Genomic DNA, 13321 nt, shown 5'->3' with positions numbered 1-13321 from the left:
TAATCTCCAGGTGTGCTGTTAATAATTATTGTTTATAATTCTTATAGCTCCTTTAAAGGGGTGATACCCTCAAAACCGGGACGCGGGTTGCGCTGTGGGTTAAACCACAGAGCCTAGGACTTGCCGATCAGAAGGTCAGCGGTTCGAATCCCCATGATGGGGTGAGCTCCCGTTGCTCGGTCCCTGCTCCTGCCAACCTAGCAGTTCGAAAGCACGTCAAAGTGCAAGTAGATAAACAGGTACCGCTCCAGCGGGAAGGTAAACGGCATTTCTGTGTGCTGCTCTGGTTCGCCAGAAGCGGCTTAGTCATGCTGGCCACATGACCCGGAAGCTGTATGCTGGCTCCCTCGGCCAATAAAGTGAGATGAGCGCCGCAACCCCAGAGTTGGTCACGACTGGACCTGATTGTCAGGGGTCCCTTTACCTTTACCCTCAATACCACATGGCAGGAATTCTATATGTGCTGTGTTGATGCAGTGGGAAGACTTGGGATTCCTTTCATGAATTTTCTCACCAAGCATGACGGCTGCTGCCATCACCTTTGTGATTCCCACATAAGCTTGGGAACGTGTGCAGCAGCCTTGGTTAACCAGATGTCCTTCAGATGTTAGGACTACAACTCCCATCAGTCTCAGCCAGCACTGCAACTCCCATCAGCCATAGCCAACACACAGGTAGTATGAAAACGCCGGAAGCCAAGAGACATCCCTGAGCTGGATGTACATGCGCCTGCGTATTTTATAATGCACATATCACAGAGAGGTGATGAAAATGGTACCTCAGATTGGCTTCTCCCGCCCCCTCCATTACTGTTGTTGGAATGTGCACCCAGCGACACAGAAAATTTATCTTATTAATGTTCTCACTTCATGCCATTGGCTGCTAATGGCCACTTACCCAGTCTCAGGGTGGACGGTGGTTGCAGCCTGTCATGGCAGAACCCGAACTCAGGGAAGCAACGCTAGGCTAGGCACCAGTCATTGGTAAATCCTCAGGCCGGATGTCTGGAATGGTGGGGAGGCCCTCATGCCTCTTCATAAACTTGACCCATCTTTGCCTCTCGGCTTCCTTCCAACTCTATGTTTCTATGATTCTTCTCCTGCTTCAGTTCCTGATTCTGGGCTGCTCTCTGCCAGAGAGTCTCCCCGCTCACTAAGCCCTGTTACCTCTTCAGCTTCTGACTCCTCCTCCTGCCAGACTTCTCCCTCTGACCACTCCCCTCTGACCGTTTTGCAAAGGGGAGCTGAAGAACCTTGAAAATGACAAGAGGAGGCATCTGGAAATACAAGAATCCTCATAGACTCTAGAGCTGGAAGGCTGATAAGGGATCTTTTGCAACCTGTCACTCCCCCACACCCAACATTTAGATTAATATAAACGCACTGCTGTGAAACATTAACCCAAATTACCTTAATAAATCACAGAACAATGTCTGAAGCTTGACTCAGCCAGGCAGTCTTCGGCTCAGGGTATTTGACTTGAACTTTGCAGGGTTGCATTCCTATTGCTGGTTGTGTAGAAGTGTCAGTGGTGCTATTTGTAAGGTGCAGAGGAGGATAAATGCAGCTTTTAATACTTTCCAATAGGCACATCTGACTAGATATACAGGGGTAAAAAAAAACCCCCACACCAGCTGAAATGTCTCCTACAAAATAATTAAAATAGTATTTGTCATACTACTTTAGCATTTTTTTAGTATTCTAGTAGTATTTTTTCATCATACTTTGGATAGCAGAAGCACATTTTTCTGAAATAAAATTGGAAGCACGCTTAGCTTTTACACTCAAAAGGTTTACTCCATGTCATCGTCTCCGTGGAGCCCATCTGTTATATTTCTCCATGAGTCACTACAGACATGCATCCTGAATGGAAGGAGAGAATCTGTGAAATATTGTGACTCACTTGCTTCCTGTTGCCTCTTTTTCTTCTTCTGTAATTGCAGTGATTCCTGCTGCCTATTAGCACTGGCGGAGGAAGGGGTGTATGGTGGGTGCAGCCCCGCCCCCCTGGGATGCTAGCCCCGCCATGCAAGTGGCTAGCCCCGCCCCTGGGTGCACAACATATGCGCCAGTCTGGGTGCCAGAGCAGCTAGCTCCGCCTCTGCCTATTAGGACTTGTAGGACAGAAGACATGGAGACCAACAGTAGGTGGCGCTAGAGCCCCAAACAGGCAAAGCCAAACAAGGACTTCTTGCACCTTCCTGATCATTTGTGCTGCTGATGCTATTGGAGAAGTCAACTGGATCCCACATTCAATACCGTTCACACCTGCAAACATTTTCGGGTGGTCCCACGGATTCACTTCTATGTCCTCCAGAAAAGTGCAGGGAGTCCGTGGATTTGGTCCTAAGGTCCTAAGAGAGATAGGATGCTAGGGGCACGCAGTTACATAGATTCTGCTCCCAATTTGTGGAATTGGGCTTTTGTCATTGTAGATGAAAGCAGCAGCCTCCTGAATTAGCAGAAGAATTTATCCCTTTGCCACCTCTGTAGCTTCTTCTCTAGTTATTCCCTTGGTGCACGAATCAGAGGCGAATTTAGGGCAGCGCAACTGTGACATAGAGCACATACTGAACAGAAGACAAGAGGTGTGAGAAACACTGGATTTTGGCCTTGCAGGGGGCACCGCTGAAATTTGAAAGACCCAAGTCCACCCTGCATGAACTGACGAAGCTAGCAACCAGAAAATTGCAATTGTACAAGCCTGATCCTCTCTCTGACTCCCTCGAGGACATCTTGTGAACCAGACGATGCCATCGTGACTAATTCCTGCCTGAAGTGAAGCATACCTTTTCGAATCCCAGCTGGTGACAGCTATGCTTGCAAAACTGAATACCAACTAATCGCTTTGTAAATCACCGAGGATAACGATAAAATATTTTTCAAAGCTGGATTTGTCTAGCAGAGGTCTTGTTTTGTTCTAGCCTTTCTTATCTAATTCTCCAGGGCAGTCTGCTACAAGTATGTGCTTTGCTCCTCGTTTCATCAAACGGCACGGTTCTTTCAGAATTTGCCTCAGCTGCTAATTTTGTTGACTGCATGTTGCAGCTTGGTGGGACTTTCTTGTAATGCCACTGAGGTAAACCGGCAAGTCCTAACCAGCTTAGTATCAGTGATATTAACATGCCTCAGACGCCACTCTCTCACAATGGGCAAGATCCAGCCGGCATTAAACACTTATAAGATTGCTGCCCAATGAAATTTCAGCACAGCACACCATGGTGTCGTGGTTAAAGCGTTGGACTCGAAGCAACGAGATATAGGTTCAAATCCCACTCAGCTATGAAGCCCACTGAGTGATCTTGGTCCAATCTCTCAACAGGCTTGTTGTGAGGAAAAATTGCATGGTGGAAGAATTACGTATGCCACCTTGAGTTATTTGTGCCAGTGTGGTATAGTGGTTAAGAGCGGTAGTCTCGTAATCTGGTGAACTGGGTTCGCGTCTCCTCTCCTCCACATGCAGCTGCTGGGTGACCTTGGGCCAGTCACACTTCTTTGAAGTCTCTCAGCCCCACTCACCTCACAGAGTGTTTGTTGTGGGGGAGGAAGGGAAAGGAGAATGTTAGCCGCTTTGAGACTCCTTAGGGTAGTGATAAAGCGGGATATCAAATCCGAACTACTCCTCCTCCTCCTCCTCTTCTTCTTCTTCTTCTTCTTCTTTGGAGGAAAGGCAGTGTAATTAATAACTAAATAAGTGTAATAGTTGAAAATACCGTGGTACCTCAGGTTACAGATGCTTCAGGTTACAGATGCTTCAGGTTACAGACTCCGCTAACCTAGAAATAGTACCTTGGGTTAAGAACATTGCTTCAGAATGAGAACAGAAATTGTGCAGTGGCAGTGCAACGGCGGCAGCAGAAGGCCCCATTAGCTAAAGTGGTGCTTCAGGTTAAGAACAGTTTCAGGTTAAGAACAGACCTCCAGAACGAATTAAGTTCTCAACCCGAGGTACTACTGTAAGCCCTACTGAATTACGTACAGTATACAAATGAATTTTGCAAAATAAGATAACACATAAAATGTTCATAATTGGTACAAGCTGCAGAATGTAGCTTTTCTTGTAGCAAAGTGATGGCTCTACAACTACAACTCCCATCCTCCATAACCATTGGCTGTGCTGTCTGGGGTTGATGGGAACTGGAGTCCAACAACCACTGGAGGCCCACACATTGACCATCCCTGTTGTAGCAGAATATGGGATACATTGGGGCAGGATTTAGCATACCCAGAACTTGGCTGGATCATGCCTTGGGTACATTCACATTCATACCTGTGCATGGAATCTGTGGAAATATTCACATCCATTTCATCTAATTGTCTGTAAGGAGTGGCAGACATCTGTAATGTATTGAGTGACCTTCTTTTTGTATAGTTCCTTCTGCAAAAGTCTGTTGCCCTGTATTCTCTGTGTTATCAAGGAGGCATTTGATTCTGGCCAAACATATTGTTACAAAAGTTCCCCTCACCTCAAGAGTCCATGGGGTTCCAAGCACTCACCCAGGGTCTGTGGTCCTTTGGATTATTGAGACACAGTGGAGACTGTCGTAGCTTTAAGAAGGAAGGTTTGTTCACCTATTTACACCTTCAGTCTGTATGGAGGGAGTCTAGCATGGTCATTTCAAGAGGGGCTTGTCCCCCAAGGCAGTGCAGCCAGCCTTCAGCCAGCCTGCCCAAGATGGATCCTAGCCTTCTTCTACCTTCTTCTCAGCAATCCTTGCTCAAGACTCCTTTTTCCTGTCATCTCAAACACACACACACCCCCATCACCTTGGCAACATCTGTCTCCCCAGGCCAAAGGACTAGATGGCCCATCAACCTTTTTTGTTGTGTTAACAGATTTGCTCTTTGCTAGGCCAGCCAGGCTGGTAGCCAACCCAGGGACTGTACTGCAGATTGTACTTTCATCCATATCCCAATTAATCAAAATCCTACCATTTATTAAATTCTAGGGTGTGTTTTTTTTGGGGGGGGGGGAGTTCCCCACAAATCTATAATACCATGTAACTGGATTAGAATGTAAAGTTTTTAAAAGGATTTCTTTAAGAACAGCAAGGACTCTGCACGATGGAGACAGTTAACCTTTCTTGTTTGTATGGCCTGCAGGCTAATTCTTCTTCTGGCGACATATCAGTAGAAGGTGGAGCCCAAAATGGGTGTATGAAAGACACTATATATACTAGGCAAGAAGCCAGAATACATAGTCATAAGAGGTAAAGCTGTGCTTTCAGAAAAGAACACCATTAAAAACCTGAGCACAAAGGAATGTATTTGAACAGCCTGACCTACATTTGATGGAGGTGATGTCAGTTGGCACTTCCAGACTGCTGTCCTTCTGCGCAAGTCTCTCGCACATTAAGGTAGAGCCTGTTATATGCCCTTTGCGCAATAAGAGTGCACCCTTGTGAACCACTGCAAAGAAAGCGGGTACATTGGGATAAACAGCTAAGTAGTACTCTTGCACAATACATCGGCTTCTAAAAAAATAATGGAAAACTACAGGGGAAAGTGCAAGAGAACCACCACTTAACAACATCATATAAAGGTAAAGGGACCCCTGACCATTAGGTCCAGTCGTGGCCGACTCTGGGGTTGCGGCGCTCATCTCACTTTATTGGCCGAGGGAGCCGGCGTGCAGCTTCCGGGTCATGTGGCCAGCATGACTAAGCCCCTTCTGGCGAACCAGAGCAGCGCACGGAAACGCCGTTTACCTTCCCGCCGGAGTGATACCTATTTATCTACTTGCACTTTGATGTGCTTTCAAACTGCTAGGTTGGCAGGAGCCGGGACTGAGCAACGGGAGCTCACCCCATCGCAGGGATTCAAACCGCTGACCTTCTGATCGGCAAGTCCAACATCATATAAACCACACCAATTTTGCAAAAATCAATCAGGGTGACCACTCATTTGGAAACAATCAATGTCTTTTTTAGAATTTTCAGAAACGACTCTATTTCATGGGTGCCAGCCTTACATTGCAGTAGTTTAGAGACGTTACTAACAAAATTGTCATTATAGTGGTTGGGGGCAGAAACAGGAGCAGGATATGGTTAAAACCTTTCGTGGGAGCAGCCAAGCTCTGTGTATATATAGACATCACATGTCATACCCTCCAACATTCCTCAGATGAAATAGGGACGTTTCTGTCACTCCTCCCCCCAAACTGGCCTTCCTCGACACCCCATTTTTTGTGCCCCCCCCCAGCTGCAGAGCATTTCAGAAAAACAGTGAGTGCCAGCACCAGTTCACCAATGGGACAAAGCACACATAACCCCCCATTGTTCTACTCGGACACTGAAGGTCCGGCGCAGAGAGCCTTCTGGTGGTTCCCTCACTGCAAGAAGCCAAGTTACAGGGAACCAGGCAGAGGGCCTTCTCGGTAGTGGCACCCGCCCTGTGGAAGGCCCTTCCACCAGATGTCAAAGAGAACAACTACCAGACTTTTAGAAGACATCTGAAGGCAGCCCTGTTTAGGGAAGCTTTTAATGTTTGATACATTACTGTATTTTAATATTTTGTTGGAAGCCGCCCAGAGTGGCTGGGGAAGCCCAGCCAGATGGGTGGGGTATAAATAAATAAATAAACAAGCAAACAAATAATAATAATTATTATTCCCTCTACCGTCTGAGGAAACCCCTTGATCCCGATTTCATTTCATTTCATTCTTTGGTAAATTTACAAAAAGAGATACACACAGCAATAAATAACTTTTAGAAAGGGGCAAGATTATTTTTTTAAAATTAAGACTCCTCGCGTTCCACTCCACTCCCCCTTCTTTCTCACCCAGGGCAGCGGTCCTGCCTGCACCTCAAAGCTGGGGCGTCACATGGGCCGGGCCTTAGTAGAGGCAGCCTCTTTCCTCCTCGCTGGTGCTGCCAGCAGCCACTACAAACTGCCCAAGGGAGGAGGCTGGCAGCAGCGGCCATGGAGAGGCTATGGGATGCTCTCTCACAGCTGCCACTGTTGTCGCTCGGGACAAGGGCTGGCTCATCCTCCTCCCCGAGCTCAGCAGTGGCAGCACCGGTGGGGGAAATAGGGACATTTCAGGATTAAGTCAGAAGCTAGGATGGTTTTTGTAATTCTGAGACTGTCCCTGCAAAACAGGGATACTTAGAGGGTTTGAAGTGTGTGCACATACATACTGTTAGAATTCCTGCTCTGTGATTGCAGTTATGGGACTTTTGTCTTTCACATGACGGTGTATGTTTTGACTCCACAGAGTGGGAAGTGACGAAGACACTTTGTGTTACTGTGTTTCGTGAAGCGGGACTATTGTCTTTTGTTCTTTTTCTCTTTGCTGTCTGATGCTAGAGAGAGAGAGGGAGCCATGTTGCAGTGCTCCATGTATGTTTATATGTAAATAAAGTAGATTAGCCAAAATGCTGAGTTGCTGAGGTCTGTCACGCGCATGATACGGAAACTCTGCAGATCCTTAAGTGTGTCTGTTGGCATCGGTCGCTGTGATGTTCGGGCTGAAGAAAGGTTTTGAAGCTCCCAAACGATCGACCAGGAGGGAGAGAACATGCCATTCGGGCATGTGTCTCTGCCAGGGTCCTACTCAAGTGTAGGCTGAACTCTTGACACATACTGTATGTCATTCCATCAGAAGCATTCGCTTTAACTTATATTGGAGAGTGGAAATAAAATCACGTGAACTCCCGGTGCCAGATGATCTCAGTTTCTTGATGAGGAAGAGCAAGTCTTTAATCTTAGCCTACTTTGCAACTGGGCTTCAGGTTTCTTGTTTGACTCTCAGTTCAGTAAAAAAAGAAAAAAAGAATTTTACCATGGCTCCTGTGTCCCTGCAGTTGCTTCTTTCCGGCTACATGAATCACAATGCTTTAGTGTGATAGAGAGATGAAATGTTGAGAACTGGCTATTATCGTGGGGACCTGCTGCCTCACAATAGTCCCTTTCAGTCTTTGCTTGCACAGAGAGGGAAAGCGAGTACAAAAGGGCTGTGGGGTTTGTGGTTTAAGCCCCACCGCCATCGCTGCTGCTGCTCAGAGTTAGGGAATAGGCTGTAGCTCAGGGGAAGAGTGGGGACAGGGGTGGCGCTGTGGCTTAAACCACAGAGCCTAGGACTTGCCGATCAGAAGGTCGGCGGTTCGAATCCCCGCGACGGGGTGAGCTCCTGTTGCTCAGTCCCTGCTCCTGCCAACCTAGCAGTTCAAAAGCACGTCAAAGTGCAAGTAGATAAATAGGTACCGCTCCAGCGGGAAGGTAAACGGCGTTTCCGTGCGCTGCTCTGGTTTGCCAGAAGCGGCTTAGTCATGCTGGCCACATGACCCGGAAGATGTACGCCGGCTCCCTTGGCCAATAAAGCGAGATGAGGGCCGCAACCCCAGAGTCGGCCACGACTGGACCTAATGGTCAGGGGTCCCTTTACCTTTTACAGGGGAAGAGTGTATATTTTGGATGCAGGAGGTCCCGAGTTCAAGCCCCACATCGCCCCAAAACCCTTGGAGTGCTGTACCTGCCAGCACAGACAATGAGCCCTTCCAGACTGTGGTTTTTTTGAAGCTGCAGTTTGCAACATGTCCTTGGCCCAACGTTAGTGGATCCATGGTGGAAGGATCCTGGCCCATCCACATGTCTTTTTGCTGTGGAGGAGCACTCTTGCACGGCAGTGCAACAAAAGAGTGACCAAAACGACAACAACCCTGGAACGTTTGCGGTACAAGATTTCAGCAAGAGGCAATGTGACACACACGGATTAGAAAAGAAATATTATGCCCACCCTGAAACGTCTGCTGGTGCAAACGGTATTGAAAGTGGGATTGCGTACAGCTGTTCTGATACCATCATGAACACAAACATCATGGATGCACAATAAAAAGGATGCCTGGAGGCAGTGCTTTTTTCTGGGGGGACGCAGGGGAACGCATACTCCTAAACATTTTGTGAATCTAACCGGAGAAGAAACTAATTTTTTTAATTAAAAAAAAAAGTTTATTCTCTAGCACGGTGAATCGTCAGTTCTGTTGCTACCTCCGATGGCGGCCTCAATTCTTGGTGTTTCCTGAGTCTCAAACAGAAGCGAGCGTTTAATGTGTGAAGTAGGAGTTGGGCCCGAGCACGGTGATTGGCCAGTTTCGTTGTTACCACCTCCGATGGTGGCTTCCTTTCCTTTCCCGGTGTTTCCTGAGTCTCAGACGGAAGTGAGCGTTTAATGTGTGAAGCAGTGTGGAATGTGGATGTGTGGTAATATGAGGTAATGCATTTTCTTTGTACTTCTGTCCATTTACTGTTCCTGGTTTGAACTATAAAACGGTGATTTTCTTGAGTCAAAATGAGAGTACCCCTAAACATTTTTTTTATAGAAAAACAAAACAAAGCACTGCTTGGATGTGCTCAGTATTGAGTAGAGGGACCAGTGGTCTTTCTAATATTAGAATCAGAGAGAATGCTACCAGCATTCTCCTACAAGCATGGGAGAAAAGGCATTCACAGTATGTCTGCCTGTGAGAGGAAGAGGGCAATGGTCATATCAGGGGATGGAACTGCAGCGACCTTGTGCTGTAGCTGGAAAGGAGCGGGACTTCTCAGCCCCGAAGCACTGCAATTCTGGCTCGTACAATGGGCTGATAAAAGCTCCATAAATCATTCCGCTCCATCTCTAACAGGCACATTCATAACCCTTCTGTTTTTTCTCAAGTCACTATTTCAACTATTTCAAAACTGAACTGGTGTCTGAATCACAGGTCAAAGGGTCATTTGGCCATTCTGGAGGGATACTTTCATTTTTCAACTATACAAAAGGGGATTTGGATAGGTTTCATTTTCCGGTAGGAAGGGATTGACTAAATGAAAAGTTAATAATAATAAAAAGACCACCTCCCCCCCACAATCTGTAGTGTAAAGTCCCAGAAGGTGAAAACACCCAATTTATTTTTGAAGGGAAGGGTTGTCTTTGGGCACCACACAGGTTGAGGAAGTTTGGGTTAGAAGTTTAGAGACTGTTTCCAGGGTCAACACTCTAATGCCATTCTTCGGCCCAGTATACCTGAAGGAGCGTCTCCACCCCCATCGTTCTGCCCGGACACTGAGGTCCAGCGCCGAGGGCCTTCTGGCGGTTCCCTCATTGCAAGAAGCAAAGTTACAGGGAACCAGGCAAGAGGGCCTTCTCGGTAGTGGCACCCGCCCTGTGGAACACCCTCCCATCAGATGTCAAAGAGATAAACAACTACCTGACATTCAGAAGACATCTTAAGGCAGCCCTGTTCAGGGAAGTTTTTAATGTGTGACATCTTAGTTTATTTTTGGTCTTTGTGGAAGCCACCCAGAGTGGCTGGGGAAACCCAGCCAGATGGGCGGGGTACAAATAAATTATTATTATTATTGTTATTGTTTGAAAAGGTAGAGCCTGGTGAACTATGACCATTTCTGCCAAGCCTCAGTTTAGGCTGGGAGAACTGGCCATGTGTGGGTCTATTGTAGGGAAAGGGCTCACAGATTTGGCTGATGATTGCAAAGTGTCACTCCTCTGCTGATTTGAGTCATGCAGTCTCTGCATTTTAAGGTCCTATGCCAGCAATAACATTGGGATTAGGAAATGATCAGAAAAGAGTGTGGGTTTCACAATTACTGCCAAACCAGTTTTTGAAATATGACTTTTCCCGTCTGAGGATTAATGGTGGTTTATCGTGGCAATCCTTTAAAATGCCTATTTGTAAAGACGGTAACACACGTCTCTATAGGTCGCTTGCTGCTGGTACAGGGATGGTGTTTAAGCAGTTTCTTTTGAATGACTGAGGTCACAAGTTACAAAGCAGCATAATTGAAAAGTCAAAGTTCTGAAGCACCCGTTCTGAAGCAAAGTTCTAAAGCAGTCCCTCCTAAATTGTGATCTGAGGACACACTAGTACAGTGGTGCCCCGCAAGACGAATGCCTCGCAAGACGAAAAACTCGCTAGACGAAAGGGTTTTGTGTTTTTTGAGTCGCTTCGCAAGACGAATTTCCCTATGGGCTTGCTTCGCAAGACGAAACGTCTTGCGAGTTCTTGCGAGTTTGTTTCCTTTTTCTTAAAGCCGCTAAGCCGCTAATAGCCATGCTTCGCAAGACGAAAAAACCGCAAGACGAAGAGACTCGCGGAACGGATTAATTTCGTCTTGCGAGGCACCACTGTATACCATGTGAGGAGCTGAAGAGTACCTTGCAATGCTGGATGGCTCAGTTGGTTAGACTCTAACCATCAGCACATGGTGTTGATAATGCCAAGGCTGCAAGTTCGATCCTTGCATGGATATTCCTGCATTGCAGGGGGTTGGACTACTAGGGGAACTTCAGGGTCCCTTCCAACTCTACCGTTCTAAGACAGAAGCATAGCTAGGCTTCCTTTTGCCCTTGGCAAGGAACTGCAACTCCAAAGCCGGAAGAGACCATGGAGGTATAGGTGGGTTTCCACAAGGCAAGACACAGCGATAACAGCAAAAACCTTTACTGAACTAAGGGAACTGAACAACAGGGGCAAAGCAGCTGCTGATATACATTTCTGAAGGTCTGGGTCACTCCCACTTCCAACATGATTAGTTGTCTAAACTTATAAGCTGCGAATCACAGCTCAGAGTTTAAGGGCCAATGGCAGAGGCCCAAATCCTGAAATGTTCTGTGATTGGATATCATGTATCGAATCAGAACACAGGGCTCAGAATCCTTAGTCCAGACCAGGGGTCAGCAACCCGCGGCTCCGGAGCCGCATGTGGCTCTTTTACACCTTTGCCGAGGCTCCGGGGCGGATACTAGCGAGGGGAGGAGGCGCACTGTGCGCCCCGACACTCCCCACTGTGGCGGGCGCTGTACTGGCTGTGACGTCGCATGGGGGCGGTGCGTGCGTTAGTCACGCACCGTCCCGACGTCACCTTCCCGCCCGCTGTCAGATCGTGGCTCCGGAGATATATTTGTTTTAAATGTCACAATGGTTTTGTGGCTCCCAGTTTTTCTTTCTTCAGAAACGGGTCCAAGTGGCTCTTTTTGTCTTAAAGGTTGCAGACCCCTGGTCCAGACTCAAGCTCAGGCAAACACAGACCACTGAATATATAACAGACCAGAAGCTCAAAAAGATTCCCCTCTTTGCCACTGCCATTGAGGTCAGGTCTGCTCTGCTCTGCCTCCCCTCTTCCTCCTCCTTCATAGGTCCACCTGCCCATCTGCCTCCTTCCACTTGTTGCTTTCCCTTCTGCTGCCTTCCTCCTTCCCTTCCCTTCCTTTTCCCTGCCCCTGCAACCCTCACCTGCTCCCTCCATCTTTCATCCCTCAGAGACAGAAAGAAGATTGTGTCCCAACCAAGTAGGAGTGGTAGATCAAATTGATGGACTATGCCGAAATGGCAAAAGTTACTGGAACCATAAGAAACCAAGGAGAAATGCACTTTATTAAAGGATGGGGAAAATTTGTGGAATATCTGAAAAGTTTTTGTACACATATAAATTCATTAGCCGGATTAACCTAAAACAAGCAGTCAAATGTAATATTAAAGAAAAATTAGGGAGTATTTAATATTCGGAATAACAGGGGAAATTCAATATTAAGAATTAAAAATATAAGAAACTGCAAAAGGGGTGGGGGGAGTCAAAATATATGTGTATTGGGAAAGTATTTGATCTGTATGTTTGAAAGTAAATTAAAACTGAAAAATAATTTTTTTAAAAAGTCAGGAAACTTTTGGTAGTACGTTGTTGTTGAAAAAATTATCAACTTCAGCCCCAAAGCTCAATTGTGCTGCTTAGTTTAAATATACTGGGTTAGGGAGCTGTCAATCTTCATGCGGTGACATCAACACCCTGCTCCTTTTGCATCACTTTTGATATCTTTGCCATCGTCACAGCTGATGATGATAGAACAGACATCTTGGCACCAGCAAGCCACATGCGGTGGGGTGGTAAGGAAAGGAAGAAACAAACCTCCACTCCTCATACTCTGCCTTTGCTTCGAGAATTGGGCTTCCCCTCTGCGCCTGCAATTAGTTAAGGAAAAGCAAGGTGTATCGCCACTAGACACGCATTAAGCGCACATCTAGTTTGGCCCCTGCCGGCGGAGAATGAGCCCTGCGGAACCCGGCGTCGCTTCCTATGGAGCAGGCATGTATAGGATTGCGCGGAGCGCCACTCGGCTGCACCGTGCGGCTGCGGACATGCACAGAAGGATCTTGCCAATGGCCTTATGCGCAAAACAAGATGCTTCCCTCCCTCTGTGAAAGGTAAATCGCTCCTCCCTCCTCTCACCCCATTGCTCCCTTTATTTCTCCTCTCTTTGTTTCTTGCCTATATATATATATATATATATATTCATTCTTAAACATTTCTCAGACTTAGCTCAGGAATGA

At 46.9% G+C, this 13321-nt stretch overlaps 2 protein-coding genes across 3 annotated transcripts in view; both read right to left on the bottom strand.

The window, feature by feature from the left end:
* PRAG1 (PEAK1 related, kinase-activating pseudokinase 1) overlaps positions 1–1201 on the bottom strand; it is an 84080-nt gene extending 82879 nt beyond the window's left edge. The window contains exon 1 of one of the 2 annotated variants that reach the window (XM_080986675.1): positions 1167–1201. The gene's annotated coding sequence lies outside the window, so the exon portion shown is untranslated. The other variant, XM_080986672.1, reaches the window with a different exon arrangement.
* A 213-nt stretch (positions 1202–1414) lies between these two features.
* LOC308466117 (low-density lipoprotein receptor-related protein 2-like) overlaps positions 1415–13321 on the bottom strand; it is an 89040-nt gene continuing 77133 nt past the window's right edge. The window contains exons 30-31 of the transcript XR_013980675.1: positions 5286–5408; positions 1415–1862 (exon numbers count right to left, since the gene is read on the bottom strand). The gene's annotated coding sequence lies outside the window, so the exon portion shown is untranslated. The remainder of the gene's footprint in view (positions 1863–5285; positions 5409–13321) is intronic.

This window comes from Podarcis pityusensis, assembly GCF_964106645.2.
Source record: "Podarcis pityusensis genome assembly, chromosome: 17".
Classification (NCBI taxonomy): Eukaryota; Metazoa; Chordata; class Lepidosauria; order Squamata; family Lacertidae; genus Podarcis; species Podarcis pityusensis.
The sequence above is the reverse complement of the archived record's forward strand: the minus strand, read 5'-3'. Positions and strand labels throughout refer to the sequence as shown.